The sequence below is a fragment of the Ascaphus truei genome, chromosome 1, assembly GCF_040206685.1.
Source record: "Ascaphus truei isolate aAscTru1 chromosome 1, aAscTru1.hap1, whole genome shotgun sequence".
Classification (NCBI taxonomy): domain Eukaryota; kingdom Metazoa; phylum Chordata; class Amphibia; order Anura; family Ascaphidae; genus Ascaphus; species Ascaphus truei.
In genome coordinates, this window is record NC_134483.1 from 146176275 (window position 1) to 146195391 (window position 19117).

The window sequence follows — 19117 nt, forward strand, 5'->3', positions numbered from 1 at the left end:
AGCAGTACTTGGAGGCTGGACCCATGGTCATTTTATTAAATTTACCATCCCAAGACCTAGACAAACACACAAACAAATAAACAAACTGATCTCTAACATAGTGACAGCAACAAGATGTGTAATAGCCCAACATTGGAAAAAAGCATTCATCCCCTTTATGGTATCTATCAAAAACAAAATCCAATTTGTTCTCCAAATGGAGAGAATGACAAGTTTCCCAAGAAATTCTTGCCCCAGATTCCAGAAGGTGTGTCAGCAGTGTTTCATACACCACAGTATGCGAGGCTCAACGGCCCAATCACTTAATAGCTCCACAGTCCTAATATGAGACTGAAAGCTCCGGGTCCAGGAGCGGACAATCAGATCTAAGAGCCACCTTTGCCCTCTGGAGCAGTGCCAAAGACTGTAGCTCATATCTCTATTGTAATTTTTTCTTAATGTTGTACCCAGAATTTGTTGGTGAGACTTAATGCTCTGATTCACACTAAAGCATGGACTGGAATTGAGGACCCCTTTCTCCCTTAACCCCCTTTTTTCCCCTTCTGTAGCCTCTCCCAACCACTCCCCTCCCCCCCTGCAATATTCATTGTTGTATAAATATTGTATTGTTTGTAAAACCATTACCAGATACAATATTATACATTCGAGCCAAAAACTTCACACAGAAGTTTGAATTCAAGAAAAATACAACACACTTGTGTTCTGCAAGACAAAGTAGATTATAATGCATAGCAAACAATGATAAACAATGACTCTTCACTTAAGATTAAATCAGTAAGTATCAATATCGGTTAATAAGGAAATCACAGCACTACACGCAGTTATAAGCCTTGCAGAAGCAGAGGTTTTCACAAGGCAATCAGAATTTGACTAATGTAGAAATACTAAGGTCTAAAACAATTATAGAACAATATAACTCTCAATTATCTAGAGGATTAGCTGATATTGCAATATATTTCTTACAATACAAGTACTTCATATCTACTGTATGTAGCAAAGATAAAACTTATTTTTCCCTTCTCCCAGGGCACTGTATAACCTTTGTGGACCAATCCTGTACCATGCTATGGCCGGGAGTCAGGGAAGCGCGATCTTTGCTATTGCAGCCGAATCAGTGATATCCACCATTGCCATTAATGGCCTGGTATCGCCGATTCAGACACAATAGCGTTCTTTGATGATTCCCAGCCTCTGTGTGACCCGAATCTTTAACACATTGTGACCGCTTAGTAAAGTTACATGCAGTACAGGGCCTTCGTATGAAGTGCAATTAACAATGAATTTGTCAAGCGTGGGAAGTGTTAATCTTTTTTATGAAGAAATAAGCTCTGTGCACATCTGATATAACACATTAGTTAGTTCATTGATATATTTTCTTATCTTGAATTTCCTCCACTACATGAAGAGAGAAAACAAAATAATTATATATTCAACGGGCACTCTGGTACAAGTGAGTTTCCTGTTTGTTTGGTCTTTTCTACATCCCAAGTTTCAAGTTTTCAGTCTATCAATATTGGATGATGTTTATTGTGCTGTATTGTTTTGGGGGCTATTGTTATGGACTCCATTAGGTGCTATTCTTCCTCTCACATACCTGTGTATACTTATTTCATGTCTCACTTAGGATATTCCTGACATTATGTGATTTATAGCTGAATTTCAACACAGCCTATCATGAGTCTAACCACCATACCTTATTGGACTTTAAAAAAAATTATGTAGTCAATAGCATGGGCACATGCCGTACTGTATGCAATGTGTAAGTGGTTAGGAGAAACTTCTGAGTAGTCAATGCAGGCTGCAGGTTTGCAGACTGGTAAATCAGTCCTTGGTAGGTATGCTGGTTGTAAGCCCTTGTGAGCAGGTCATCACTCACTTTTGTATCTGCCACTCGTTTGTTCCTATTTGGTAGGTCATTCTGTTTATGGAATTTCTGTCATTCTGTTCCCCGATTGTACTGTGCTGTGGAATATGTTGGTGGTTTAAATATAAACAGTCAGGATAAAGGTTTTAGATCTTACCGCACTCCTTATAGATAATTGTAGTGGGTGTCCTTTTCTTTGTAAGGTGCAGGCAATTTAAGAGTGGCTGGATCCCACTTCTGCCATGTAGTTAAACTTGAAGTTGGATATCTTCTTGCCGCACTATTCTAATAAAGTCTTACACCAGACATTATTGCACAATAAGCCTACTGTATGTTCTACAGTATTTGCATGTTACAAACACACAATGTTTCGGGAACTCCCTTCCTCAGGTACAATATAATTTCAAGTATTTTATTGTAAATATTTCACCCGAGTTTCAACCTATTTCAACCTGCAATGTTGTGAGTTTGCAACCTGCAAATAAAACTGTCTATTATGCTATAATGCCTGGTGTAAGACTTTATTAGATCAGTGCAGCAAAAAAATATCCAGCGTCAAGTTTATAAATAAACAATAACAGTAGCAAAGCTGGTTAGTGTAGTTTTCAAAACCAGAGACAGAACATGAAACATAGACAGAGCTCAGTGCACATCCAGTGAATCTTATGCACGGTACCGTGCCTAAATATATATGTATAGATATCTATTAAATAAAATGGTCTTTTAGTTTAACATTTTGGCCAAAGTGTTGTAAGCCCTTGAGCCACTACACGGCAGACCACATCTTAAGGGTAAACACTAGGGTAAAGTGGGGGGAGGGGAAGGGGAAGAGAACCCTCGCAACTGCTAAATCTATATTCTCCGAGGTGCTACTATCTGGGGTGAGTAATGAATTGATACTGTGGGTAGAATAGAACCCCAATGGAGAGCACTCTGCAGATGCACAATATACAGGGGACAGGAATAGGGTGTATATAGTGATGAGTGAATTGTGTACGTTAAAACACTTTATTAGAGTCTTGACTCAATGTTAAAATACAGACGCTAAATACCAAAATAAGTGAGACTCATGTGAGCCAAAAAAGCGCAGCGAAAGTAAAATATATGTGCCAGGTCTCACGTTGGAGTGTAAGCTAATATCCCTGATGATATGTGCGGGTTACAGCTTGGTGGTATCAAAACCCCATTGGAATCTGTGAGTGTAGTGTTCAAACACAGACACAGCCACTAGTGGCTGAATATATACACGTTCCGGGTAGTGGTATGTGTGATAGTAGTCTCAATCACACAATATACACAGGTTGGTAAACCAAGTGAGTGTGATAATAGTCTTAATCACACAATATACACAGGTAGGTACATCAGGTGGGTGCACATATAGTATACACGATGGAGTATAGCAGGTAAGTATATCTGCTTCTGTGCTCCTGATCAGCAGGTCACTTCTGTGTTGCCTGTGTAATGCTGCAAGTCTAAATGCTGCGGCAATATTAAGAGCACTCACACATACTCTCTAACCACTACCGTTTTGCAGCTGTCATAGGGGGTGTATCTGCAACAAATTAGGAGGTCGTGCATCCAATGGGTGGAAAAAATTAAATTGTAGTACACAAGTAGTGTCTACATACACTCAGAACCATAAAAACGTGAGGAGCTGGTCACATAAAAAACGAACAGAGATCGTGGTAATGCTCAGTGGCTATGCATACATGGGCTAATGCTCCGTTGCTCAATAAACCCACAGTCTCTGCTCGCGTGAATTAGGTAGAGATATAGTCTTTCATGCTAACTCTCTGTATGGGAGTTAGTTTGGGTGCAGGACACGCTCCGATCACGAGCGTTAGTCCCGCCCCCTTGACGTAATGACGTCACTGCCGACGTACGTTTCGCTTAGGCAAAAGCTTTCTCAAGGCTGGGCGGGGCATAGGTACTGCCCCCACCTTTTATTAAGGAGCGTGAGCTCTGATAGGTTGCTCATGTCCCTATTCTGGTATGCCAGTTAGGTACTTAGCGTACGTAGGATAAAGGTTAGGTTCAAAGTCCTAAGTTAAAATAGACTGCTGCCCCTAGTGTCCATGACGGTAATGGGATATGGTGAGTGAATCCCTTTATCTTAGTAGACTCTGTGTCATGCTTATAGGGGCTGCATAGGCTGGCAGTTGTACACACAGGGGTGTGGAGGATGACAGTAAGGAGGTGTGGGGTACTTCAATATGATCTATGATCACTGAATTGTGGAAATGCCCTCAAAGCATGGCACTTGTGGACCTAGGGGCTACTTCTACACTCTATATAAATGGACTATAGACAAAGCCCTCATTTAGCCCCCTTGGGCTCAGGGTCTGTAGGGTGTAGATCCACCGGGACTCTTTTTTTAAAAGCTCTTGGTCCCAGTTCCCTTTACGGATGCCCATGGACAGTTGGTCTATGCCCTTGAAGGTGAGTACCGTGTGGTCTCCCTGGTGCTGCTCGTTGACGTGCCTCGCCACCGGGGTGTCCACACCATTTCTGATGTTACCCAAATGTTCAAGGACCCTGATCCTGAATGGGCGCCTGGTTTTCCCTATATATTTCATAGAGCAAACGCACTCTGCCATATAGATGACTCCTGGGGTTTTGCAGTTAATAAACTTGCGTATCGCAATACGCAAGTTTATTAACTGCAAAACCCCAGGAGTCATCTATATGGCAGAGTGCGTTTGCTCTATGAAATATATAGGGAAAACCAGGCGCCCATTCAGGATCAGGGTCCTTGAACATTTGGGTAACATCAGAAATGGTGTGGACACCCCGGTGGCGAGGCACGTCAACGAGCAGCACCAGGGAGACCACACGGTACTCACCTTCAAGGGCATAGACCAACTGTCCATGGGCATCCGTAAAGGGAACTGGGACCAAGAGCTTTTAAAAAAAGAGTCCCGGTGGATCTACACCCTACAGACCCTGAGCCCAAGGGGGCTAAATGAGGGCTTTGTCTATAGTCCATTTATATAGAGTGTAGAAGTAGCCCCTAGGTCCACAAGTGCCATGCTTTGAGGGCATTTCCACAATTCAGTGATCATAGATCATATTGAAGTACCCCACACCTCCTTACTGTCATCCTCCACACCCCTGTGTGTACAACTGCCAGCCTATGCAGCCCCTATAAGCATGACACAGAGTCTACTAAGATAAAGGGATTCACTCACCATATCCCATTACCGTCATGGACACTAGGGGCAGCAGTCTATTTTAACTTAGGACTTTGAACCTAACCTTTATCCTACGTACGCTAAGTACCTAACTGGCATACCAGAATAGGGACATGAGCAACCTATCAGAGCTCACGCTCCTTAATAAAAGGTGGGGGCAGTACCTATGCCCCGCCCAGCCTTGAGAAAGCTTTTGCCTAAGCGAAACGTACGTCGGCAGTGACGTCATTACGTCAAGGGGGCGGGACTAACGCTCGTGATCGGAGCGTGTCCTGCACCCAAACTAACTCCCATACAGAGAGTTAGCATGAAAGACTATATCTCTACCTAATTCACGCGAGCAGAGACTGTGGGTTTATTGAGCAACGGAGCATTAGCCCATGTATGCATAGCCACTGAGCATTACCACGATCTCTGTTCGTTTTTTATGTGACCAGCTCCTCACGTTTTTATGGTTCTGAGTGTATGTAGACACTACTTGTGTACTACAATTTAATTTTTTCCACCCATTGGATGCACGACCTCCTAATTTGTTGCAGATACACCCCCTATGACAGCTGCAAAACGGTAGTGGTTAGAGAGTATGTGTGAGTGCTCTTAATATTGCCGCAGCATTTAGACTTGCAGCATTACACAGGCAACACAGAAGTGACCTGCTGATCAGGAGCACAGAAGCAGATATACTTACCTGCTATACTCCATCGTGTATACTATATGTGCACCCACCTGATGTACCTACCTGTGTATATTGTGTGATTAAGACTATTATCACACTCACTTGGTTTACCAACCTGTGTATATTGTGTGATTGAGACTACTATCACACATACCACTACCCGGAACGTGTATATATTCAGCCACTAGTGACTGTGTCTGTGTTTGAACACTACACTCACAGATTCCAATGGGGTTTTGATACCACCAAGCTGTAACCCGCACATATCATCAGGGATATTAGCTTACACTCCAACGTGAGACCTGGCACATATATTTTACTTTCGCTGCGCTTTTTTGGCTCACATGAGTCTCACTTATTTTGGTATTTAGCGTCTGTATTTTAACATTGAGTCAAGACTCTAATAAAGTGTTTTAACGTACACAATTCACTCATCACTATATACACCCTATTCCTGTCCCCTGTATATTGTGCATCTGCAGAGTGCTCTCCATTGGGGTTCTATTCTACCCACAGTATCAATTCACATCTTAAGGGTACCTAACACTAATATAAATTCTTAATAACCTGTGCATTTCCAGGAAGAATGATTTATAATAAATCTGTCAAAATTAGTGGCAGTTTTCAGGAAGTACTTAACTAACCCATACCTTGATCCTTGGACCCTTAAACCAACCTTCACTAAAAAACACACATACAGATACTTGGAAGAAACAAGTCACAGCTTATATTGATAAAAAATAAATAACCAAAACTAGACTTGTACCTCTACTTGCCAATAGCTGCCCAAGCCATATTAACATCAACCACTGTAAGGTCACTCCAATACCAGCAGTCCAAGCCAATTATGACACACCATTCACCAAACAAATACTGTAGGTATCTTAGACCTCCCCACAAGAAGCCAACTTCTGCCAGGGTCCCTTCCCTCTCTAACTGTTTCCTGCCACCAGGGAGGGCATTTAAGGGCATTTAAATACCTTAAACTGCCCTGGCGACCGCTACCAAACAAATCACCTTCTCAATGCCCATCTGCTGACTCAAATTGAAGATATCATTTTCTATATCTGACATGTGGACCTCATCCCTTCTGAGCAGGCCTAACTGACCACCCCAAAATAGAAACAGGGCAGAGCACTGCTACAAATAAATCTGGAGGAGGCTCACATTAGAAACATTAGAAAATCCTTGATGAAGGGAAAATCTTGGGAGAAGTTAATGAAAATGAGATGAATTTTTTATATAATCCTCACCCAACCCCAGCCATGTTCCACCATCTCCCAAATGTAAATAAAACATTGGTCTCCCCTCCTGGGAGACCCATGATTTCCAGCATTGGATCTTTGGGAGATGGTCTGTCACGGTACGTGGACCATTTCTTGCAACCCCTGGCTAGGTCTCTCCCCTCCAATATTTTTGATAGTGGTGATCTTATTAACTAGCTTCAGAGTGTTTCATGGAAACTGAACTACATATGGGTATCTATGGATGTGACTTTGCTATACTCAATCATTGAACATTCCCTCGGGATGGCAGCTGTATGACACTTTTTGGAACTTTCTGATTTATCACTTTCACAAATCACTTTTACTTTAGAGTCTATTCACTTTCTTTTAACACATAACAATTTTTTTATGGTGTTTACTATCTCCAAACACGTGGAATGGCAATGGGTACCAGCTTTGCCCCCTGCTATGCTAACTTGTTAGTTGGTGGGAGTCGTTCCACGTGTTTGGAGATAGGAACCATATAGAAATCGTATTATTTTTTATCATTGATTTATTGATGACCTTATTTTTGTTTGGGAGGGTGATGTCACATCATTATCAGTGTTTATAGGATCATTACAGAATAATGATCAGTCCATGACAAATGCAGTTGCCCGGTTGCCCATGGCGACTGCATTTTACCTGCTGGCAAGGTGCTGCTGTGGCGACGGGGTATTGCGATATCTGGAGGTCAGAGGCAGCAGCACCCACCCGGTCAAGATCAGTCACCCACCTGGTCAAGGTCAGTCACCCATCCAAGTCTGTCAGTCACCCACCAACCCACCCAAGTCTGTCAGTCAAAGTCTGTGACTGACCCACCCAGTCACCCACCTACCTAGTCAGTCAGTCAGTCAGTCACTCACCCAGGTAGTCAGTCACCCACCCAATCAGTCACCCAGTCAGTCAGCCACCCACTCAGTCACCTCCCCACCCAACAAGTTACTGTGACAGTGAAGGGGTTAACTGGGCTCATGAATAATGGTCAAGCCCACCTGGTTACCCCTGATCCGTGTGTGGGGGTCCTAGAGTGTCAGCTCTAGAACCCAGATGTTGAAAATGCATTGCTGAGACTGTGTGCCACTTTTGCGACATTAAAGATTTATTTGTCTTTTGCCTTTTCTGGGGTGCTGGGATTGGGAGATTTCTAGGCTGTAAGTTTCAGGGTGGGCTTGTCAGAGAAAGTCTTTACAGAATGTGTCTATGTATCGGGGTTCCAGAGTTATGAGATACCCCAAAAGTTGTATCCGGAAATTGAGTGAGATTCTCGGATACAGACAAGCACATTACTCAGAAAGCGTTATTATAACTCACCGCCAGGATCCCTGCTGCAGCATCATCCAGACAAGGTAAATGGGCATGAAGGGGTTAAACTATATCCGCAGCTTTCCACTGAGACCCTAGTGTAGCAGGGGTTCCCCAGTATAGCAGAGGTACCCAGATACATGCCCAGGTACCCTGAACCTGGTATAGGGGTTCAGGGGATGCTCCAGCTAAGGGATAAAGCTGAGCATGTTTGCAGTGTGTAAAAGTTTTAAAAGTTATTTTTCTAATGAGTGCCACGAATGAGGCTAGTGAGGGTAGGTGAATTATACTCTCACTCTATCCCTGACATCAGTACTTGAAAGTCTCAGGGTCACCAAGGTGTTAGACAGGAGGGGTACTGCAGTTCTGCTTAATTACCCACATCCTGGACTAACACAAGGCTATCCATTTGCCAGTCCCAGACTCTGTGGAGCCAGGGCAGTGTGTGGGCGCAGTATGCAAAGAGGCAGAGGTGCCAGATTGGCGCATGCCACCTTGTAGACTGAGAAAAGGTGCCCCCCCAGCTTTACAATACCGGCAAATCAGTGATTGGCTGGCAGGAAAATTCCTACGATCTGATAGGCTGTAGAGGTTGGTGAATGAGAGCCTGAAAGCTTTAAGATGGCTTGCAGCCAATCAGGAGCCGAGATTCCAAGCCCAAACCAACAGCGACAAATTCAAAGATGCTCTGGATTGAATAGACGCGAGCCGGCTTCAAGGATTTTGAACTTAGAAAATTTTCTAAGTCCCGCTTTTGAGAACGTAGCGGACGCATCTGGCATTTCATGCCGATAATAGTTCCAGGACTTTTATGAGTAACTAACTACCGGTCAGTGGAAAATTCTCCAAAAAAGGTCATCTTAGTGAATTTCGTTCCTGTCACGATTGTGCTCGCCACAAACTGTGACCGGACCGCGGAGCTGAGGTGGGAATGGATATACATCGACCTTAGACCACGAAGCCGGGTCCGGAGTGTGGATTCCGTGGTCAAACGTAGCTGGGTCAGGATTGGCGAAGTCAGGGTTAATGATATCAAGGCCGGGGTCATGGCAGGCGGCATAGCAGCATAGGTTGAGGTCACAGACCGGGGTCGGCATCAGGAAGAACTTCAGTGTAGGTTCTTCAGCAAAGGAGCGGTCTCCAGACGGAGGAGATCCCAGGACACAGGAAGCTTCAGATCAGGGGCTTCAGCACAGGAAGACCCAGATGGGCCAGGCAGAAAAGCTAGAGGACACAGGAAGCTTCAGCACAGGGGCTTCAGCACAGGAAGATTCAGACGGGCCAGGCTAGAGGCTCCAGGACACAGGAAGCTACAGCACAGGGCTTCAGCACAGGAAGGCCAAGATGGCCAAGCAGAGGAGTTGTGGCAAACACAGTAACACCAAGAAGGATTATGTTCAGCAGCTTCCTGGGGGAAGGGCTTACCCTAAATAGCATGGGCAGCCAATAGGGACAGAGCTGTATAGCAGGCAGCAAGAAGCAGACTGCAGTGTGAGTCCAGACCCAGGTGATTCCAATTGCCAAGTATAGGGAGGCCTTTGCCTGGAAGCTCTGTATGCTTGTAAGGGTGAGTTGCAGCCAAAGCCAGGACCGGAAACCTTACAGTTCCAGAAATGGATTTATTCATTAGCCCCGTTCCCAGTAAGTGGGGTAACCTTGTGAATTGTGTTACATTGTGTGTATGTCTTTTCGTGAAATACATTACAATTTATTTTACCTCCTTGTTTTGCTCAATCAATGATCCCGGTATTAAAAGGTGTTAATAAACCTGGTCTCCCGTGACAGTCACCCACCCAGCCAGTCACCCATCGACCAGAGGGTCATATAGATGTGGTTGCTGTAAAGTTTGTAGACTTATGACACCATCTAAAACCTTTCAGTCCATGGTTACTAATGATACTTTTCAGATTCATCACTTAATAAATTACAAGACTACTTTTGTAATTTACTTACTCACCTGCGACTGTGGCAGACAGTATATAGGGGAGGACTACGTGATATTTAAAAAAAAGAATTATGGAGCATGTATAGCTCATCTATTTAAAAGACACTAATCCTCCGGTCCCCAAGTACTTTACACACTGTGCTAGGGGAGAAAGTAAACATCTCAAGTTCTGCGGTATTGAGTTTATTCCCCCCCCCCCTATTAGTGGGGTTGATCGCATTAGGTTTGAATAAAGATTGGGACCTGGGACACTTTATGTGATCCTGTGACCCTCCCTCTGGTTCTCAAGCATCAACTGTAGTCTAAATTCTTTGGTTTTACATATATTAGATGATTTACATTCAGTTATGAACTATTAATTTATAATGTTCCAGATTATTCACAACTCATTTGATTTTTATATACTGTATGTTATATTGCATGATACTGTCTAAACTCTCGTATGTTTCAACCTAGGGAATATCATATGGTGACTGAGATATGATATGTGATATTGTTTCTGAAATGTTCCAGTTGCCATTTGATATCTCTGGGCTTGCGTCCATGTTTGTCTTTTATTTCTATTATGTTTTATCCTCTTGTTGTCTTGTCAATCTAGTTGTGATTTATATGTGCTATCATTATTATTATTATTTGTATATCGACCTTTGGTTGATTTTACATTTTTATGAATTTGGTTGGTACCACTCCAGTTCTTGATTTTTGATTTATCCTTATTCACATTTAACTATCTCAAGATTTCCATGATTGGATATTATGTTATATTATATGTTCTTTATGTGGATTTGGACAGTCAATTATATATTGATTCCCTTGGTACTATTTTTGTACACACAGTAATTTACTTTAGTTTAGGGGCATTATTGATATAATTTGGATACATTTATTTCAGGGATAATTCATGAATCCTTTCTCTTTTATAATTTATTGGTTAGTATGTTTAGTTATTGTTGTTATTTTTGTTATTATTTGGTGCATCTTCTTTTTTTTTTCATTACTGTGTTTTTCTTCTATAATGGTTTTAATGTTCGTTTTGGCATTAAAGTCCCCAGCGCTAAAGTCCAAGATACCGTGATCTTCAGATAGTCTCTGATCTTAAAGATGATAGCTGGGCTCCGTTGAAAATGTTCCAGATGGGATGTGTCTTTGGAATAGACAGATGCACGTCTGAAATACAGATGAGAGGCACACCTGATTGCGCAGCGTTTTCTAGCAATCAGATCCCTATCTAAGACAGTGAAGATTCCTACTCACATGATGAACGCCAATATATTCAGTGGAGAGAATCTGTGCTTGTTCCCCTTCTTTCAGCTCCTCTCACAACCCCACGTGCAGGCAGCTTACTGGAGGTGGCCTCAATCCACAATGGCGTCGGGGGTGGCTCCGTTATGAACCCCCACCGAAGAGGGAAGAAATGGGCACAATATGGTGTAGTTTGACACTTTTAATTGGTTAAAACACTAAAAAAACTATGTAAAATACACTCACATGGTGCAATAACGATTGGTATTGCTAAAATTGCCGTCCGCAGCTTGCAAATCCTGCCCTTAGAATGCACAGAGTCCCTGCATGCAGACACGCTGGTAGACTGAGCGTGTGACGTCACCGTTGCTGGGAACTCCCTTGCAAAAGCTACGGTTGCTGGGATGGCTCAAACGACTAGGCTCCTCCTCCCTACGCGTTTCGTGACACGTGGTCACTTCGACGAAGTGGAAGGGACTCTGTGCATTCTAAGGGCAGGATTTGCAAGCTGCGGACGGCAATTTTAGCAATACCAATCGTTATTGCACCATGTGAGTGTATTTTACATTGTTTTTTTTGTTCTGTATTCGTTTTGGCATTGGTTCTGCTTAAATACTGGGCAATCATTGTGTTAGATATACACAGTTTATCTCTATTAAAGTTTTGACATTTTTAATGGCTGCCTGAGGGTTATATCAGTATGCGCGCCACCGTGTGGAGTGCGCACGGATGGTAGTATGCACATGACACCGCGCTTCCGCCGATCCTTAGGTATTGGTTTTGTATGTTTAGATTGTTTATTAAAGTTGCTCTTGTTCAAACTATCAGCAACCAATGGGGGCCGGCGCAGGCTATAATTACGGAGGATAGCGAAGCTCATGGGATGGCGACGCGTGACATAATTCGTTGGCACGAGTAATGAAGGTACTTAAATGCCGGTTTTAACCATTGTTTGATACTCCTTTATAAAGGGCGCATGGCCAGAAACACGTATGTGCGTTTTTATTGTATCAGGGGTCTGTTATGATCCAATAAATGTTCTCATTTTTCTAATGTGAGCCTTCTCCAGATTTATTTACCCTATAGGAACAGGAAAAACAAGCAACGAGACACCAAACAGCAGTGTAAACTGGCACAGCAAGTAACACAAATGAAAAAGAAAAATAAATGCACCAAACAAGACAAAAGCATAAAGGACAAAAACACAAACATAAAGGTGTATATATTGTATGTCATGAAGGTGCACATAAATAAACAGAATGGGAATGGGAATGGGAAAATGGGAAAATTGTTTCTTGGAGATGAGGAGGAGCGCAGGCAGGTGTAGCAAAATATGCAAAAGAGAATAACATATATAGTGCAGATGGTAATTGAACATTAGAATTTTAGAACATATACGGAATATAAAAAAGGGGCTTTTAACACATAATTTATCAAAGCATTTTTTAAATTATCATAACTCAGACCCAAAATCATTAAGGTACAGTATATGGCTATAGAACAGGTAGCCAGACATTGGAGGGAGGGCAATAGAATAAATAGTTTAGCCAAAAGAGAGACCTATTGGTTTCACAAAATGCAAACTCTCGCCCCCCTAGGACTTAATATAGATATTGATATTGGTGCCTTTTTATCTTAGATTCCTAGTACTGTTTTAACCTTTTAACTTTTTACTGCACATTTGTGTTTCTACTGTACAGTAAGTTCTTATGTTGGCTATTATACTATTATATTATAATATCATTATATATTACTAATTTTTGTAATCTTAGATTTAATTATGAACCTGTATTTTACTATTAATTAACATTTTTTATCTCCTCTCTTCCTCCAGCCCACAATTTCTTCTCCTTTTAATTAATTAATTATTTATATTAATTATTGATTATTTATATGTTGAGCCAATATTGTATTATATTATATTATATTATATGTTGTATAGACATATATTGATTTTAACTTAATAATTATGTTTAATAAAGATGAATGTTTTGTATATGTCTGTCTGTGAACAGCACTGGGTTTTTTGCACCTCGCGCTATGTGTGAGCGCTGAGGGGGTTAAAACTGTGATATTTCGTAATTGAAGGCCCTATAAATACCCTAGAGACATCCCCCATCTAATTAGAACTCCTGACGAAGCATCTGGCGAAACGCGTAGAGTTTACAGTGAGGGAACAAGCTCTGAAGGACTGGCAGAACTCGATCTAAGGTCTCTTCCATTGGGAACTTCCGCCCTCAGCCGTGACGCGATAGTGGAAGTGACGCGACGGCTGTGACATACGCGGAAGAGAATCCTGAATGCTGTGAAGCTGCCTATACCTGCACCACCATATAACGAGCTGCGGTTCTCTCCTCCACCTGATTTTCACATGGCGAATGTGAGTGTAATATACTCGTGTTATTTGTTTGAATAATACAATATTGGAATAGTATGCACTATTGTGGCTTTTCTTCTTATCCATACATATCCGTGCCTTGAGGGATTTTCCTGCTACCATTCAAAGGGCTCCAGTCAGAGAGAGAAGGATCTCTGACACGTGATATTTTCTGCGATCTATGTGAGTTCTATACTATAGATTACATCTATCTGCACAGTGTTTACCATCTGCACTATATATGTTATTCTCTTTTGCATATTTTGCTACACCTGCCTGCGCTCCTCCTCATCTCCAAGAAACAATCTACCCTTCTGGGACCCGGAACTGTCCCATCAGAGGAAGTTGAGCTGCTCTTTACACATATTTATTTTTCACTATTGGTGTTATATTGTGTGATATTAGTTGTATTCCCAACAACATTATTGGTTCACTTGGGAGCGCCCAATCCACTTCCCCACCCATCCCCTCCACTTTCCCTCACATCCCCTTGTTTTGCAGAACAATGGGAAAGACAGAATAAAAAAGAAAGAAAATCAAAATATAACCAAATAATAAGAGGGAGCCTATAGATATGATTTCCTCTGAAATTAAATATGGAGATATACAGCTGCGCCAGCCTTTATTCTAAAGCGGAGTACGCCAAACCGCTCTGAATACCACGGCCCGACGAGCTCTGTTTTCCAACCGTTTGGCAATTGACTATTTTTTGGATTGGTTTTCTATCGGGCGCCGAAAATTGCATTTTAGCGTTGTCTGCAATACCATCTAGAAACTCAAATGGGCGATCGCAAGCTGTTGTCTTAAAAGTCTAATAGCATTTCTGTGTGCGCACAGTAATTGTAAATTTGAAGATTTATATTTGAAGCAGAGATTAACGTTACGAGTTCATACTGAATACAGTGGTCTGAGGCTCCTCAGCCATACACATAAAAAATAAGAGGACACATACTGTTCTGTTTACAGGATACTAAAGGGAAAAGAAGTACAGTATTACAAAAATATAGCGTCGCGTCTGCCTACGAATATAAAATACTTTTTCCGCTCATGCGAATTGGAACCTTGTTGAAACGCATACTTTATGCGTGTCATCACATTTCTATACTGTATGTATTGTTTATTAATCAATACTTTTGCTACAGTAGGCTTGCTCTTCTTTTCATACTGTTTTTATTTTATGCGCATGCACGTATGTCTCATTGGAACCTTGTTGAAACGCATTTGCGTGTCATCACATTTATGCGCATGTGTGTATGACTTCTCCCACACCATTCATTTGTAAGGTTGGCTTTATAGCTTTAATCTTCCCGAGCGTGTCATCACATTTATGCGCATGCGTGTATAACTTCTCATTCAATTTGAATTTCAAGTCTGAAAAAAACCCCCTTTTTTTTCCGTTTCTCGACATGGGCTTCCATAACAGTTCTTGATATTCTGAGAATAAATCACTACTGTAGCTTTTTTATTCTACACGAGTCATGTACGTGCTTTATGAGGTGGGTGGCATACTGTGATTTTATTTGGGGGTGTGGGGATCAAAACATTATGATGACCTGTTGAAAATATTTCTTTGAGCTAATAATCCAGCATACAGCTCTCTCCCCCTCCCCCCAGCACACACACACAGAAGGCTAAAGTATTTCTACTTCTTATCGACAACTCTCCCACACCATTAATTTGTAATGATTGGCTTTCTGGCTTTAATCTTCCCGAGCGTGTCATCACATTTCTGCGCATGCGTGTATGACTTCTCATTCAATTTGAATTTCAAGTCTGAAAATAAAAAAACTTTTTTTTTCGTTTCTCGACATGGGCTTGCATAACAATTCTTGATATTCTGAGAATCAATCACTATTGTAGCTTTTTAATTCTACACAAGTCATGTACGTACTTTATGAGGTGGGTGGCATACTGTGATTTTTATTACTGGCTATGCATCTTAACCCTGTCTGTGCTCAAAGCTGTGACCATCCCAGAATCCCTGCCCTGACCTGCCTAAGACATGCAGATGAGCATACAGTTATATTTGTATATATATATATATATATATATATATATATATATATATACAGTGTTCGACAATCCTATACATTTACACGCCCGGGGCGGGTGGATTTAACCTCCGGGCGAGTAAATATTGGCCCAAGCAGAACACGTGCATGTTTTTTTAAATTTCCCTGCTCGCACTCAAATTTTCCCTGCTCGCGCTCAAATTTTCCCTGCTCGCGCTGAAAAAAACAAACCAACACCCCCTACCTGACTGCTGATTGGAGCGCACTCCCAGGCTTCGTGGGCACGCGGCCAGGCTCTAAATGAGCCCGCCGCCAATGAGTAGCCATTCTTTCAGGCCGGAGATCTATTGGAGGGTAAGTACTCTCCAATCTCTGCATGCTGCGGCCCCTCTGCTCCTTCCCTGCAAGCCCCCTTACTCCCCGCTTCCAGCGCGGGGCAGGAGATAGTAGTGGGGTGTCCCTCCTTCTTTCCCTGTCCCCGCTTACTCCGACTTCCCGCCGATACCCGCGCGGGGCAGGAGATGGTAGCGGGGTGTCCCCCCTTCTGTCCCTGTCCCCGCTTACCCCGACTTCCCGCCGATCCCCGCGCGGGGCAGGAGATGGTAGCGGGGTGTTCCCCCTTCTGTCCCTGTCCCCGCTTACCCCGACTTCCCGCCGATCCCCGTGCGGGGTTTGAGATGGTCACGGGGGGGAGGGGGGACGGGCGAGCGGGGCAGTGGTGGTGGTGCTCGGTCTGCCCGCCCGACCACTAGCTTCATGCCGTCGAGGTTAGCAGGGCAGTGGCGGCCACGGCGGGTCTGACTGTCCCCTGGGGCGCCCGCTGGGGGGCACGTGGCGAGGTGCCCCCACCCACCCTGCCACCTCCCCAAAGCTTCCACTATGGCCGCGTTAGGTATGAAGGGGGGGTGTCGGCCTGCCCCCCCCACGAGCGGGAGATGGGCGCGGGTGGGTGGGGGAGGAGCGTGGTGATGGTGCTGGTCGCATCCTTTCCTCCCCCCCTGTATGTGTAGAGAGAGAGAGAGAGAGTTTGTGTGTGTATGTGTGTGTGTGTGTGTGTGTGTGTGTGTGTGTGTGAATGTGTGTAAATGTGTGTGAATGTGTGTGTGTGTGTGTGAGAATGTGTATGGGAGTATGTGTGTGACACCAGAGGTACCCCCCCCAATCAGTCACCCCCCACCCCCAGTCAGTCACCAACCCGATCAGCCACCCCCCCCACCCCAGTCAGTCACCCCTCCACCCCCAGTCAGTCACCCCCCCAGTCAGTCACCCCCCCTAGTCAGTCACCCCCCCAGTCAGTCACCCCCCACCCCCAGTCAGTGTCAGTCACCCCCCACCCCCAGTCAGTGTCAGTCACCCCCCACCCCCAGTCAGTGTCAGTCACCCCCCACCCCCAGTCAGTGTCAGTCACCCCCCACTCCCAGTCAGTGTCAGTCACCCCCAGTCAGTGTCAGTCACCCCCCAGTCACTGTCAGTCACCCCCCACCCCCAGTCAGTGTCAGTCACCCCCCAGTCAGTATCAGTCACCCCCCCACCCCCAGTCAGTGTCAGTCACCCCCCACCCCCAGTCAGTGTCAGTCACCCCCCACCCCCAGTCAGTGTCAGTCACCCCCCACCCCCAGTCAGTGTCAGTCACCCCCCACTCACAGTCAGTGTCAGTGACCCCCCACCCCCAGTCAGTGTCAGTCACCCACCACCCCCAGTCAGTGTCAGTCACCCCCCACTCCCAGTCAGTCTCCCCCCAGTCAGTGTCAGTCACCCCCCACCCCCAGTCAGTGTCAGTCACCCCCCACCCCCAGTCAGTGTCAGTCACCCCCCACCCCCAGTCAGTGTCAGTCACCCCCCACCCCCAGTCAGTGTCAGTCACCCCCCACCCCCAGTCAGTGTCAGTCACCCCCCACCCCCAGTCAGTGTCAGTCACCCCCCACCCCCAGTCAGTGTCAGTCACCCGCCACCCCCAGTCAGTGTCAGTCACCCCCCACTCCCAGTCAGTCTCCCCCCAGTCAGTGTCAGTCACCCCCCACCCCCAGTCAGTGTCAGTCACCCCCCACCCCCAGTCAGTGTCAGTCACCCCCACCCCCAGTCAGTGTCAGTCACCCCCCACCCCAGTCAGTGTCAGTCACCCCCTGCCCACCCACCCAGTCACCCCTGCCCCACCCACCCACCCAGTCACCCCTGCCCCACCCACCCAGTCACCCCTGCCCCACTCAGTCACTCACCCAGCCAGTCACTCACCCAGCCAGTCACTCACCCAGCCAGTCACTCACCCAGCCAGTCACTCACCCAGCCAGTCACTCACGTAGCCTGTCACACACCCAGCCAGTCACTCACCAGCCAGTCACTCACCCAGCCAGTCACTCAGCCAGCCAGTCACTCACCCAGCCAGCCAGTCACCCAGCCAGTCACTCACCCAACCAGCCAGTCACCCAGCCAGCCAGTCACCCACCCACCCAGCCAGTCACCCACCCAGCCAGCCAGTCACTCAGTCACCCAGTCAGTCCCTCAGTCACCCAGTCACCCACCCAGCCAGTCAGTCAGTCACCCAGCCAGTCACCCAGCCAGCCAGTCACCCAGCCTCTCTCTCTCTCTGTGTATCACCCACCCTCTGTGTGTGTCACCCACCGTTTCCCCCCTGTGTGTCTCCCCCTCTGTGTCTCCCCACTCTGTCTCCCCCCACACTCTCTCTCTCTCCCCCCCACACTCTCTCTCTCTCTCCCACACTCTCTCTCTCTCCCAAACTCTCTCTCCCACACACTCTCTCTCTCTCACACGCTCTCTCTCTCCCACACTCTCTCTCTCTCCCACACACTCTCTCTCCACACACACTCTCTCTCTCCCACACTCTCTCTCTCTCCCACACTCTCTCTCTCTCCCACACTCTCTCTCTCCCACACTCTCTCCCACACTCTCTCTCTCTCCCACACTCTCTCCACACTCTCTCTCTCTCCCACTCTCTCTCTCTCCCAAACTCTCTCTCTCTCCCACACTCTTTCTCTCCCCCCCCCTCTCTCTCTCTCTCTCTCCCCACTCTCTCTCTCTCTCTCCCCCCACTCTCTCTCTCCCCCCTCTCTCTCTCTCCTCCCCCCCACTCTCTCTCTCTCTCTCTCTCTCTCTCTCTCTCTCTCCCCCCCTCTCTCTCTCTTCCCCCACTCTCTCTCTCTCCCCCCCACTCTCTCTCTCTCCCCCACTCTCTCTCTCTTCCCCCACTCTCTCTCTCCCCCTACACTCTCTCTCTCCCCACTC